This window comes from Pteropus medius, unplaced genomic scaffold, assembly GCF_902729225.1.
Source record: "Pteropus medius unplaced genomic scaffold, Ma_sr-lr_union100, whole genome shotgun sequence".
Lineage (NCBI taxonomy): Eukaryota > Metazoa > Chordata > Mammalia > Chiroptera > Pteropodidae > Pteropus > Pteropus medius.
Window position 1 is genome coordinate 1,000,241 of NW_024345602.1, and position 8,415 is coordinate 1,008,655.

An 8,415-nucleotide genomic window follows, 5' to 3' on the forward strand; every position below is an offset into this window, starting at 1 on the left:
AGTTCAGGAGAAACTCTGTCTTGGTAAAGAGATTATGTGTTACAGGAGTGTTTAACCAGAGCTGCCCCACCCTGAACTTTCTATGGAGACCCACCCTCTGAGTCAGCGTTTTTCTCACCTCAACCGGGAACTGCACCTCCCTTTTCTCCTTTCCAATAGTGGGCATGGCTGCTCTCTGGGGACACCAATACTTCAGAGCAGACTGGAGCTTTGGTCAAGGTCTCCATTCTTGGCCCAGTGTGGGTGCTACTCCCAGTGCTATGAGGAGCTGTTGCTCTGCAAGTCCCTGCCACATGCCTTGCTCCAGACTGACCCAATGGTTGTGTGGCCCCAGAAGAGCCATTTCTCCACTCTAGTTTCCAATCCTCACTGTAAATGAAGATGAATTACACCTGCTTTCCAGATCTGTTGTAAGGACTAAACAGTTATCAAAGGCAAAGTCTGCAAAACAGGGCAGACACCATGAAGTGGGTCATATTGGTGGCCAACCTGGCAGAGCCTGTGAGCCCCTAGTCCTCCCACTTCAGCTCCTTTGTCCAATCATACCTGCAGCCTCTTTTGGGATAGAAGGAAGATGGAGCCTATGGACATCCATTACAGTAAGGGGAGTCATGGGAGGTGAAAGAAAATAGGCCATGTAGGTGTCCATCACTGGGGAGTGGGTGGTTGAGAAAGAGAGGACACACAGTGAGATATTCTGGGGTAAAAGGACATTGGATATACTCACAGAAAAGGATGAACCCCACAAAGTTAAGCCAAGTGCCACCAGAAGAAGAAAAGTATGTTGAGAGCATAATGCACACACATGAATAGAAATATACCACAAGCATTACACGTCCTCAGACATGCACCCTACACAGTGGGGATGTTGGTGGGGATAGGGGATGAAAGTGGGAGTAAGAACAAATGAAGATACAACAGGGACAGAGGCAGTGTGTCTCAATCTGATGAAAAAGATAAAAGTATAAAAAATTAATAATAGAATGAATGCCCAGCACAGGATCTAATTTATTACTAATTTAAAAACCCCGGGCTTCCACACCTAACTATGGACCCTGGTTAAGGTCATCGCTCTGGGTACTCATGATCTGTGTCTGTCAGATGGGAGCCCCTATGGATAGGACTGCTGTCTGTGCCGGGTCCACAGGAGGACTGGGAACTTAGTTACAGGTAGGCAGCAGCACTCCTAGAATCACAGGACAGGCACACTGGCAATTCACAAGTCCTTAAAGGGTCCTAAAATCTCTACACACACAAACACACACACACACACACACACACACAAAATCACAACTGCTATGTATTAAGCACATGCACTCTTTGTGCCAGGATGTTTACTTACATATTTTTCATTCTCATAACACAGGTATTATTTGGCCCATTGTTTGAGTCAGGAAACGGGTAGAACATAAGTGACTTGCAGAACCAAAATTCAATTCCAGGTAGGTCTGATACCACCCTTTTCCAACAGCCCTAGGCTGCCTCCCACCACCACAAACACACACGCGTGTGCGCGCGCGCACACACACACACACACACACACACACACAATCACAGCCTGACATAACACCTTCCTGGAGTTACCTCTGCCCCTGCCATGACCAGGGTGCGCATAGATACCCCAGCACAAACTGCTCCTCTCTAGAGCTGTCAGATTCAAAGAAGTTTCCTCCTCAGGGCTTAGTCTTCATCTCTGACAATTCTCCCACCCCACCCTCATGCTACTAGAGTCCCTCATCTGGGTCTAGTCACCACAGAGGCCATCTGGTATCTGGTTTCCTCCCTGGCTCCATCCTGGCTCTGAGCTGGCTGCACCCCACCCCAGTAACCTGGCCTCGCAATGCAGAAAAACCTGAGCTTTCTGGAAGATGCCCGGGTGCCGGGGGTGAGAGCCTGTGCCTTTGTATAGTTTTCTTCCAATACTCTCTCACTACATGAACAGACCCATGTTCCCCACTCCAAGCTTTGTGCTGAGTACAAAACCCAGGCCCTGGCCTGGGCTCCCAGCCTGGTGGAGGGAAGCACCAAACCCTAAGGGGGAAGGATCAGAGCGATGACAGGAGCTGGGACTGACAGAAAACAACGAGTGCTCTCCATAAGAGAAACCCTATGGAAACAAGACACAGGAGCAGGAAGGGAGAGCTGTGTGATGAGATGGTGTGTGTGAGAGCACCATGCAGGGCCTGAAGGTGCACAGAAGTGTTTCTACAGTGAGGATACCCCTGGAGCAGCTTGCATGCCCTGTGTGCGCATAGAAGAAAGACTTTGTGGATGAGGGAAGGTGCTCCAGAATGCCAAGTCTACCCACTGTGCAAGCTCCCTCAGCTGCAAAGTAGGGTAATAGTTATCTACTGACAGAGTGGCTCTGACAGTTAAGACTTGGATGTATAATGTGACCAGAGCAGTGCCTGGCACCAAGCAAGTGCCCTGAGTGTCAGCTGTTATTATGACAGTGTCTGAGGGCTTCCAAGGTCCAAGGTGAGGACTTTGCCCACTCCCCTTGATGTCCCCAGGGTCAAGGGCAGCACCCAGCACATGGTAGGCACTCAGTGAACATCTGGCATATGTGTGAGTTGGCCCAGCAGTAGATATGTACATACATCAGTTGCCTATCTGTGCGAGTGTGTCTGTGGACCTCAGTGAGAATCATGGGTGTGGGAAGGCAAGCATGACTGAACACTGGAATGGCTGCCCACCTGTGGCTGTGTGCCTTCGCTGTCCCCTATGAGGGTATACATGAAACAGAGAGAGAAACCATCCTTCACTGCTAGTGCAGGTCATGTAGGGTCAGGAAAGATCCACTCCACATTACACTGCCCCCAGCACTCGCTTACAGTACAAGAAACCAAGATGGGTCCTGCTTTATAAGAGACCAGGCTCAGCTCTCCCCTTGAGAGTCCAGCCCAGCCCAGCACTGGGGAGTAGTTGGAATTTTGCAAAACAAATAGAAAAAAGCCCTGTGCCACCTCCCTCCTCAATTGAGGCTGCTCCTGGGGCTATATCCCACATGACTAGCCCCAGTACCCCAACATGTCCATTCCAAAAAGGGCCTCAAACATCTGTCTTTGTTCAGGAAGACTTTAGGCCTGAAGAGGAAAGGGACTTGCCCAAGATCACCCAGGGGCTAGCTGAAGAGCTGGGACCTCAACCCTGTGTACTCCGATAGCCCTGTCTGCTGCCTGAACCATACGTAACAAACACTAAAAGAAGCACTTTGTAAACAGCTATACTTTTCCAATAAAAAGGTTATGCTGATCATTCTAGTATCTGTTGAGGGAAGAGACTCCATTTCTTGAGCCAGCACTGTGGAAGGACTTTACTTGTGTCTGGTCACTGAGTCCTTCCAGGGTTCATATTGTATGGTCCCCAATCTCCAGGGGAGCAATGAGAGACTCAGAGTAACAAGCCCAGAGTCTCATTGGGTAGCAGAAGCCTGACATGGTTATGACCACACCTTAATGTGTGGGAGGACTGGTGAAGACAGCGAGTACCAGGGCCACAAGACAATGAGGGTGCCAAGACCCACACCTGAAGAGGGGGAGCTGGGGCAGCCCTGGAGGGAAGGTATGCCATGAAACCTGACTTGGAGGCAGGAGGTTCTGCAGCCGCCAGGCCCTGGATAGGTGCGGGATGGGGAAGAGACCAGGAGAGAACAGGACTTGGGGCATTCACTCACCTTTATAGCCAACACTCTGCTATGCTGCCCTTCCCATTTCCATGCTGTTTTCTCCCAGGAATGTCTCCCCAACCCTTCAAACTAAATCTTTTTATCACATCATCCTATTTTATTTCCTTCATAGCATTTATTACTACCTTCAGACATTTCTTGTCTTTCTAAAGGTCACACAAGACTTTATCCCACTTACCGTATCTCTGGTACCTTTAAGCACAGTGCCCGACACATAGCAAAGATATGTTAAATGAATCACAGGTATCGATATGCTGCTTCTTCAACTCTGCTGCGAGTGAGTTCCCAGTCTAGGGAGGCAAACGTTTGAGAGAGCAATGCCAAATAGTGTAAGGTAGGGGCCTCCCTGAGGAATACAGAAGGCTGCCCAGGAGAGGTTTCCTCTGTGGTACCAGTGGGAGGCAGGGCCAATTGCTCAGATATCCTTCCTTCCCACCAGCATTCAAATGGGCTCCTGTCTTTCTCATCTTAAAATGAATCTTTCTGGATTCTATCTCCTGAACGGAAGGCAAAAAAGGCCAGAATCTGGACTCCTCCCTCCCCATCATCACGCACATGCAAATCCTGCAGACCCTGTGATTATTTCTATGTCCCCACCCCATTCTGTCTGCTTTTCCTGATGCCCAATACTAGTACTATTTTGTCCACTTCTGAGTTCCCTGCATTTAGTTCTGGGTCCGTCATGGTTAAGTATGATGTAAGCTGAGAATTTCAAGGGCTGGGTTGGGCGTGCCATGGAGGGCTTGGCCGTGGTCGGTGAGAGGCTGCTCTCTGATCTGGTTCCAGTCTAGCCCAGGCTGGAGATTCCGTCTTCTCTCCCTGTCATTTTCTGAACCTGTGCAGGAAGGTTACAGACTAGTCCCCAAATCCCCAGCCAGAGTCCCAGAGTCCATTCCAGCTTCAAAATGGCGCCGGGCCTGGTCTGAGACGGCAGGCCTATGCCGAGGTCGTGGGCCCGAGGCGTACGACCGGGGGCGTTTCCTGTCTGGGCCTGCGGCCCCCAACCGCTAGCAGCGCGGTTTCCGGCGGGGCTGCGGCCAGGGCTTACACTATCAGCTCGGCACCAGACGCCCGGTCAGGATACTTGTGGTGAAACTGTGAGGGTGTACTCAGTCTTTTGGGGTTTTCTCCCGTGTCAGCCTCCAAGACAAATGGAAGGGGGAAAGTGACACCCAACCCTCCTTCTTCAGCCATATTTTCCCCCCTCTAAGCCAGAGGCCCGGGGGCCTGCCGCACTACCTATGGCTATAGGGGCAGCTGAAAGCTGCCGCCAGGATGGATGCCAGGATCAGGCCCCTGGGGTCGGGACTCTAAGGCTTTCAGATGGGGCTTGCCTGGGGGAAGGGGGTCTGAATAGTGTCCAAGAGCCCCAGGGAGCGCTCTTCTCTACTCACCCTCTGTGAAGACCACAGAGGGTAGGCTGGATCTGAGACCAAATGAGAGGTGTCAGATGTTTGAGGCACCTCACCTGCCAAGGTGGGGGCCAGGCCTGCGCCAAGGTTTTACGCACAGGGCCCTACTTCATCCCTCACCCCAGGATTTACAAGAGAGAAAATTAGACCGTGTTTGCCACAGGGGAAATCGAGGACCAAAGAGGAGCAAGGCAGCCCATAACCTAAGCTGCTATACCCAGAGCTTAGAATAAGGAGACTAGGGGGATGCCCGGCACAGGATGCCTCACCCGTGGCCCTCAGCCCAGGGCACCGGTGAGCCACGGGTTCTGGCGGGCCCAGCTGGCCCCGCGGCCCGCACAGGGGCGGGGCCAGCAGCCTGACTCCCACGCTGACCAGCCTGACACCCACGCTGACCCCAGACCTTTCTAGTCTGTGCTGGGGCAGTGGTTGCCACACTCGCGCCCCTAGGTGGCGCCAGAGCCACTGCATTGGCTTCGGGGATGACCAAGCAGCTCAGCCTTTAAAGTGTGTGCAGCTCGCGCATGCGCTACTTTTCTAGTCCGGCTAGCCGTCTGCGCCTGCGCACTCGACCTGTTTTCCTGGAGCCCCCGGTGACGTTTCCATTGATTTCAGAGACACTAGGGCGCAAGCGCGGCTCCCTTCCCGGGCCTGTGACCCGCCCACCAGCCCAGTGCGGGTTATAATGAACTCTTGGTGTCTGTCAACTTTACTTTCTTTTCCTGTTCCAAAAAGCAAGAAAAGATTTAACTCTATATTAAGGGATGGTAAGGGCTGGTGAAGAAACTGGGCAAACAGGGCTAGGTGGTACCTGCCCAATGTGACCAGGGCCCCAGCCCTGAAGCACATAGCTGCTCTTGGACTTCCTTAGAGAAGCAGAGGCAGTGCTACAGACCTGCTGGGCAATTAAGTCGAGCAATTCTAGGGGAGCAGGGGAGGCCCGGCTCAGTCCTACCTAGGGACTCCAAAGACCAAGCAATAGGTGGGTCCAGGCCCATGAGAACACCACTGTGAACATTGGTCAAGTACAGCCTCCACAATTTCCAACCCTTGAGGACAGGGTATCCCAAGGCCCCAGCCTCAGACCAAGTGCTATGACTGGAAAAGAGAGATGCAATGGAAACAATCACTAATATTTAACAAGCAGTTGCAATGTGCCACTTCACAATTATCTCACGTGATCCTCACTGCCATCCTACCAAGCAGCTAATATAACAATGCTCCATTTTACAAAGGAGAAAACTGATACCCAGAAGCCCTGCCTAAAGTCACAGTGAGTGGCAGGATTTGGATTTCCATTCAGGTCATCTGCAGAACCCCATTCTTGAACGGGTGTCCTCCTTCATACCCAAGTCCCCTGCTTCTATTGTCCTTTGGAGCCCATATCTTACCACTGCCTCAAAATACCTCACATTGTCCACAGTCATTTTCTCTCCTCTATATCCAGCCTCTCATTTTCCACTGGATCTTTCCCAGTGGCATTTAACACTTGAATCTCTTCCATTTTAAAACTTTCAGCTGCACATCTTCCCATAGGCACCCTGAACTCATCCCTCTCACAGCCTGTCTCTGAATTGCCAGTCAACATTCAAAAGCCTTACCTCAGTCCAATCTCCATTCCCACCACTCCACCAACAGTTCTAAAAAGTCAATGAGGAATGATTTCAATGATCTGCTCCTAAAACCAACAGACAGCTCCCATTCTTCCTCTTGTTTAACCTCTCAGCTTATTGCTGAGTGCTCCTCCTTAAAACACCTTTCTACTTGGCTTTGATGATACATGGTACTGGACTTTCTCTTAACTGGTTATTTCTCGACCTGTGTGCAGTGGTGTGCTCCAAGTGGCCACTGTACTTTAAAGTCCTAATGTTCTCAGTTCTGGATTTCTTCTTATTCAACATTCTTTCTAGGTACCCTTAGCCACCACAACCTCTAGTTCATCATTTCCACAGCCATCCTCATGCTGAACGACCCCTACATTTATCATTTCCATGTCAGACTTCTCTGAGCTGCAGACCTGAATAAATGCCCACAGACATTCAAACTTAGATGTCACCCACCTTACCATGTCTGAAACAGAACTCATTGTTATCTTCCTCAAAACTGGTCTTACAGACCTCCCCATATTAAATGAATGGTACAATTATCCCTCAATCCACCCCACCAATATTTAAGCCATTCATGCATTTAGTAAGCCATCTACTATGTGTCATAAGGGTAAGCATATCAAAACTCCTGCACTATAAGCTCATCTAGTAATCACATGCATCCCAACTGTGCAGCATGATGTGGAAAGGTACAGCTAGAACAAAAGGGCACAACAGAGTTTGACTGAGTTTGAGAGATCATGGAAGGCTTCCCTGAGACAGTAACCTTTAAACGGTTATCTGAAGGATGAGCAGAAATTAACTAGGTAAAGACAAAGTATGATCTGCTCCTAAAACCAACAGACAGAGAGGAAAAAGTGGGAGAAGGCAGTCGATTCCCACCACCTAAATCTGTCAACTCCATCCCTGTTGGCACATCACCACCCTGCCCAGGCCATTTTCTTTTGCCTGGATTACCAAGTGAGTTTCTCAAGTTTTCTCACACACCCACTTATAGCCTTCGCAGTTTGTTCTCAGCCCAAATACAAATCTATGCACGTCTCTCACACACTGGTCAATCTTCCCTTCATTTTAGGAAAAAGCAAAAAGCCTTCAAACCTATACAGCCCTATCTTGTTTTGGACTTTTCCTCTGCAGCTCTATGTTCTATACTCTCTACCTTACCCTCTGGATCCCCTTCGGTCAAGCCTTGGCCTGTCCCAGGGCCTTCGTACATGCTATGCTCTCTATCTGGAATACTCTCTGCCCCACCACTCCTGCCATCTATGTAACTCCTACAGAGCTCAACTCAAACGTCACTGAGCCTTCCTTCACTGAGTCTATCTATCCCCAACTCCCACCCAGATTAAGCCAAATACTGTCCATCAGAGGACCCTGTCCCTTTTCCTCACAAGGTTTTGTCACAATTTGTAATTATGAATTTGTTTGATCATCTGATTCTGTCCTCCCTCCATAAGAACTATCTCTGCTTTGCTCATCATTGTTTCCTTAGTGCCTAGTAGAGCATGTGATGCAGAACAGGTAATCAAGAAATGCAAGAGCAGAGCCCTCAACTCCACCACTCCATTCTGCAGCCTTACAAAGGCCATTTTACCTTTATGGCCTCTGTAACCAGTATTTGCTATGCACACTTGCTCTAAGGAGCAAGTCCGTTATTTAATGGATAAAAAACATTTAATAAAAGTATCATCTCTGAAACTAAGAAATA